Consider the following 7331-nt stretch of genomic DNA (forward strand, 5'->3'; position numbering starts at 1 on the left):
AGGTTTAAACCCAGGACTTCTCCAACACTTCTCAACACACTTAACCACTAAAACAAGCCTTCATTAACGAAATTTGCATGCACAACAGAATATTATAAGTTGCCTTCAACCGCTCCCATGCTCAAGGCCCCCAAAACTTCTAGGCCCAAATTCAGGGTGTTACAACTCTACCTCCCTTAAAGAAATTTCGTCCTCGAAATTTCCATCTAACAGGTAGTCGTGTAACATCTACCCCACTACGCTATCATTGCAAGCACTCGATCCTACTATCACTATCACACTTCAACTAGAACTTGAAACATCTCATACATACAACACTTATTCACTGAAGCAGACACATATTTATCACACATATATACAATTTCTATATCCAAACATCACATCCACATAAAATAAATACCAAATTTAAATTCAGACCAATATCTAAGGAATCCATAGTATTTCAATTTCTAAATAGACAAAAGTATTTAGAAGACTTACGGATTCTATGGGAGACTTCGGTGTGCCACACTTTTTAACAGAAATACTTCAAACAGACCACGTGGTTGAAAATAATTTTCTAAAATTCAACCTTTGAAAACCCAATCCACAGCCGAGTTGTTGCAACCTAGGCTCTGATACCACTAAATGTAACACCCCAAACCCGGCCTAGAAGTTTGGCTCGAACTTGGCGTGTCACATTGAAATGTTTTTCGAAAACCATGTTTCCATTAAAAACCCTTCTTAATAATTAAAAACTTATACCCTTTTTAAACCTTGTTAGAAAACCTCAGCTGAATAACATTCTTAACAACTTTGTAAAAATCTTGGAAGTTGCGGAAACTTACTTTAAAAACAATTATGGTTACGTGATGTTTTGAATAACAGGAGTTGCTTTGGAAAATCGTGTTCTAATACTAGCAATTATAAGAACAATAAATAAAATTCCAAATTTGAAATCCAGAAAATTACAACGGCTTTACTACAACCCACATAAAATAATTTAAAGGTAATAATCAAAATTGTAACATAAATAGTGTGTGTGGCTTCCTCCGAGCCCCTAGCAACCCCGATCCATCTAAGGTGGAAATTACCGAAAGGTTAATAAGCGGGGTGAGTTTACGAAAACTCGAGCAGAAATCCCTACTATAAAAAGGAACGTCAATCATCTAAAAGAATTAAAAGTCATTTGACCTTACTTATAATTTCAGTACCAATGGGGCCTTAGCCCATTACAACGACATGACAGATGGACCTTAGCCCATTACGTAATAAGAAACATTATCGAATTGGAACCAAAATGAGAATCGAATCGTAATCGAATGTAATCGAATCGTAATCAATATTAGTAATGTAATCGAATCGTAATCAATATTAGTAATGTAATCGTAATCGAATCGAATCGTAATTAGGTGACGTAATCGTAATCGTAATGTGAATGCAATCCCAACCCAATCCACCAGTATACACCCTCGTATCAACCTTACACCATGTGGGGAGACAACTCGACCCACCCATCCGCTACACACCATAAAATTTGCAAGATGGTCGCGCGAAGCGATATCGTGACAGAGTCACCAGATATGACATCGTGGCGAGCCACCGTAATCGATAATGTCACAAACCCACCCAATGAATCGTGGCACAAAGCCATAGATAACTATAATAACTTCGCACATAGCCATCGATGGCGGTAATATAATGGCGCTGACCTTCGGTAAATATGATCGACACGAGTCGTCAACAAATATGTTAGGCACATAGCTACAGGTAAATACGTTTGGCACGAAGCCATAGTCAAGATGGCACAAAGCCATATTTAGGTTGGCACAGAGCCATTAATAACGGGTCTATAATCGGCATGAAGCCCACAACAACGGCACACAGCCTTCGGTAGCGTGATCGGCACTCGACCATCGATCGGTCAATGATATTGTGACAGAGTCACCAGATATGAGATATTGTGGCGAGCCACCGTATCAGATATTTGTGGCATAGCCACCGTAACGCTTCCTCCGCATAAAATCCCAACCCATGCAACATGTCATGTATGCGTAATGTCATGCCCATATTTGAATCAAACAATCACAGTCAAGTCATTCATATCACCAACATATATTCACAATCAAACCACAAACACACAAATCAAGTTAGTCACTTGCCCACAAGGGCAAAAGCAGGTCATTTAACACCCTAGGGGCAAATGGTAATTTTACCCTACAAGGGTATCTCGGTAATTCTACCCTACGTGGGTATTTGGTATTTCTACCCTACAAGGGTATTTCGATAATTCTACCCTACAGGGTATTTTGGTAATTCTATCCTATAAGGGTATTTCAGTAATTCTACCCTATAGGGTATTTCTAAACTCTACCCTGTGGGTATTTCAGAATTTCACAATCAAGGGTAAAACGATAATTACGTAAATCGAGGGTAAAACGATAATTTTGTAAACCGAGGTAAACTAGTAATTACGTAAATCAAGGGTAAAACAAGAATTTTACAAATCGAGGTAAAACAATAATTTTGTAAACTGAGAGTAAACCAAGAATTTATAAATCAAGGGTAAAACAAGAATTTTACAAATCGAGGGTAAAACGGTAATTACAAATCGAGGGTAAAACAAGAATTACAAACCGAGGTAAAGCAGTAATTACGTAAATCGAGGTAAAACGGTAATTTCAAACCGAGGGTAAAACGGTAATTCTATAAATCGAGGGTAAAATGGTAATTCTACAAATCGAGGGTAAAACAGTAATTCTATAAATCGAGGGTAAAACGGTAATTTTACAAATTAAGGGTAAAACGGTAATTCTATAAATCGAGGGTAAAACAGTAATTGGTAAACTAAAGTATTCTAAACATGGATAACAATACGATTGGGCCTAAAGCCTATTCTCGGCCCAAATGGGCCCACACGCTCGTGTGGCCCTTTTAGCCCAAACCTAGCCACAGATATGAGATTCACTTAGCCTAGTCCAATATTTACTACACAATCAAACAACTTACCCAATTGGGCCCGTAGGCCCATTGGGCCCACATGGCCCCTTTCGGCCCGAAGTAGCCATCCAACAACAAGAGTAGTGATAAATACACACCTGATTGGAGACTGGAGTTAATCCACGCTCCGAGCACTCTTAGCCGATGCCCATTTCAAACGAAAGCACGCCATAAAGCGAAAGGATTAGCCAAGAAAGGTACCTTTACTCTCCTCATGGTTCTCTCTATTTAAAGCCGACTTCCGATGTGGGATCCTCCAACATCGAGTTTAAATTCAACACCAACTCTTGCCGCCCCTATTAGCAAAATAAATGCTCTTTGCTTGCTATGGGATTGAACCCATGCCTCCCTCAAATGCTCCACACGCCACTTGCCACTAAGCCATAAGGTTTTTTGTGTCACAATTTCTCCAACAATATTCTTAGGGCCTACCTACTACACCTGTGGTTTGATTCACCTTAAACCAAATTTTTGCTAGAGTCTAGGTTTAAACCGTGACTTCTCCAACACTTCTCAACACACTTAACCACTAAAACAAGCCTTCATTAACTAAATTTGCATGCACAATGAATATTATAAGTTGCCTTCAACCACTCCCATGCTCAAGGCCCAAAACTTCTAGGCCCAAATTTGTGGTGTTACAACTCTACCTCCCTTAAAGAAATTTAGTCCTCGAATTTCCATCTAACAGGTAGTCGTGTAACATCTACCCCACTACGCTATCAACAAGACTCGATCCTACTATCACTATCACACTTCAACTAGAACTTGAAACATCTCATACATACAACACTTATTCACCAAGGCATACATATTTATCACACATATATACAATTTCTATATCCAAACATCACATCCACATAAAATAAATACCAAATTTAAATTCAGACCAATATCTAAGGAATCCATAGTATTTCAATTTCTAAATAGACAAAAGTATTCAGAAGACTTACGGATTCGGCGCCGGAGACTCGGTGTGCCACACTTTTAATGTAAATACTTCAAGCAGACCACGTGGTTGAAAATAATTTTCTAAAATTCAACCTTTGAAAACCCAATCCACGGCCCGAGTTGTTGCAACCCAGGCTCTGATACCACTAAATGTAACACCCCAAACCCGGCCTAGAAGTTTGGCTCGAACTTGGCGTGTCACATTGAAGTGTTTTTCGAAAACCATGTTTCCATTAAAAACCCTTCTTAATAATTAAAACTTATACCCTTTTTAAACCTTGTTAGAAAACCTCAATTTGAATAACATTCTTAACAACTTTGTAAAAATTTTGGAAGTTGCGAAACTTACTTTAAAAACAATTATGGTTTACGTGATGTTTTGAATAACGAGAGTTGCTTTGGAAAATCGTGTTCTAATACTAGCAATTATAAGAACAATAAATAAAATTCCAAATTTGAAATCCAAAAAATTACAACGGCTTTACTACAACCCACATAAAATAATTTAAAGGTAATAATCAAAATTGTAACATAAATAGTGTGTGTGGCTTCCTCCGAGCCCCTAGCAACCCCGATCCATCTAAGGTGGAAATTACGAAAGGTTAATAAGCGGGTGAGTTTATGAAAACTCGAGCAGAAATCCCTACTATAAAAAGGAACGATCAATCATCTAAAAGAATTAAAAGTCCGCCCTGACCTTACTTATAATTTCAGTACCAATGGGGCCTTAGCCCATTACAACAGACAAGATACAGATGGACCTTAGCCCATTACGTAATAAGAAACATTATCGTAATTGGAACCAAAATGAGAATCGTAATCGTAATCGAATGTAATCGTAATCGTAATCAATATTAGTAATGTAATCGTAATCGTAATCAATATTAGTAATGTAATCGTAATCGTAATCGTAATCGAATTAGGTGACGAATCGAATCGTAATGTGAATGCAATCCCAACCCAATCCAGCCGTATACACCCTCGTACCAACCTTACACCATGTGGGGAGACAACTCGACCCACCCATCCGCTACACACCATAAAATTTGCAAGATGGTCGCCGAGCGATATCGTGATGAGTCACCAGATCTGAATCTTGTGGCGAGCCACCGTAATCGATAATGTCACAAACCCACCCAACTGAATACGTGGCACAAAGCCATAGATAACTATAATAACTTCGGCACATAGCCATCAGTGACGGTAATATAACTGGCGCACAGCCTTCGGTAAATATGATCGACACAGAGTCGTCAACAAATATGTTAGGCACATAGCTACAGGTAAATACGTTTGGCACGAAGCCATAGTCAAGATGGCACAAAGCCATATTTAGGTTGGCACAGAGCCATTAATAACGGGTCTATAATCGGCATGAAGCCCACAACAACGGCACACAGCCTTCGGTAACGTGATCGGCACTCAGCCATCGATCGGTCAACAGATATTGTGACAGAGTCACCAGATACAGATATTGTGGCAGAGCCACCAGAACAGATATTTGTGGCATAGCCACCAGAACGCTTCCTCCGTACAAAATCCCAACCCATGCAACATGTCATGTATGCAGAATGTCATGCCCATATTTGAATCAAACAATCACAGTCAAGTCATTCATATCACCAACATATATTCACAATCAAATCCGTCAAACACACAGTCCAAGTTAGTCACTTGCCCACAAGGGCAAAACAGTCATTTAACACCCTAGGGGCAAAATGGTAATTTTACCCTACAAGGGTATCTCGGTAATTCTATGTAACACCCCAAACCCGAGACCATCGCCGGTGTCGGACCCGAGGGGTTAACAAGCCAAGTTCACATGTTTTTGCCCACCAATTTGACATTTCCAGTCAGGCTGGAAAACTGCGTCACTGTCGCCTTAAAAATCATATCTCGAGTTTCAAAACTCGGAAACTGGTTTCGTAAATTTTTCCTGAATTTAGACTCATATATCCATCCATGGTTTTATTTCTAGGATTTTGGTCGGGCCAATTGGTACAGTTTATTAGTTAAAGTTACCCATGTTACAGGGATCGACTGCTCTGACCTTCGCGCGGTATAACTTGAATATCTCTCTGTACAGGGCTTTAATGCTGGTGTCGTTTGTTTCTAATGAAACTAGACTCAAAATGGAATCTGTAAATATAAGGTATGTCTCCTAATTTATTTTGGATAATTTATAGTGAATTTTTAAAGTTGCGACAGGGAACCCAGAAACCATTCTGGCCCTGTCTCACAATAGCTTTAATATCTCTTAACCTGTAACTCCTATGACCATTTCGTTTCTTCCATATGAAAATAAACTCATCAAGGTTCATTTACATAGCTTATTCACTATTTAATTCCATTCCTATGGATTTTGGTGATTTTTCACATTCAAGCCACTGCAGCTGGCAGCATCTGTTTTTAAGGTAGGACTTACCTATTTGGTAGTCTCCATGATTCAACTAGTCTTGCCATACATAGGTTCATATATGATCATTTTAACCATGCCAATGGCTGATCATATGGCCAACATTCCCATTTCCAAGCCATAGCCACATCATGACACCAAATATATACATACAACCCACAATTAGTCTAAGTTCATGCTTCCTTTCGAGCCATTTTCGCATGGCCGTACATACTTACATTACAACATATTTAACAAACAAGGGGTAGTCCTATACATGCCATCTCAAGTTCAACCAAAAATTTATACCAAAATGGAGGCTTGATAGTGTGGATGACTTCGACTTCAACGATCCCAAATCCGATTGCCTCGAGCGAAATCTAGAAAACTGAGAGCCAAAGCAACGGGGTAAGCATTTTTATGCTTAGTAAGTCTCAAGGAATATAATCAACTCTAATTACAGCACTACATTCACATAACCAAATGCATCATTTCATTAATACACATTCTTACTTCACACTTCATCATTATATAATTTCACAAAGTATCAATCAATTCAATAACTGAAATTCATTAGTCGATTGAGCGAATGTTGCTCAAACATGTCGACCTTCCAATGCACATATAAACGTACCTCATTCTTTGGGCTTTTTGAGTGTACTCATTGAATTTATTACAGCAGCCAACACTCACCTCCAGCCCAAGATTCTTCGGAACATAACCGGATACAACCATGTGCACAAATGCCTTCGGGTCTTAGCCCGGATAGAATGTCTCGCATACGAATGCCTTGGTCTTAGCCCGGATGTAGCCACTAGCACAATTGCCTTCGGTCTTAACCGGATAAAATTTCCAGCATAATTGTCTTGATTTAGCCGGATATCATTCAATTTCCCATGAACACATACATCAATTATCATTGGACATACATAATTCATTTTCGTTACTAAGGCTCAAACGCAATTACAGTCACAAGCATATTCGCCTTGGGACTTAGCCGGGTAGA

The sequence above is a fragment of the Gossypium arboreum genome, chromosome 6 (genome assembly GCF_025698485.1).
Source record: "Gossypium arboreum isolate Shixiya-1 chromosome 6, ASM2569848v2, whole genome shotgun sequence".
Taxonomy (NCBI): Eukaryota; Viridiplantae; Streptophyta; class Magnoliopsida; order Malvales; family Malvaceae; genus Gossypium; species Gossypium arboreum.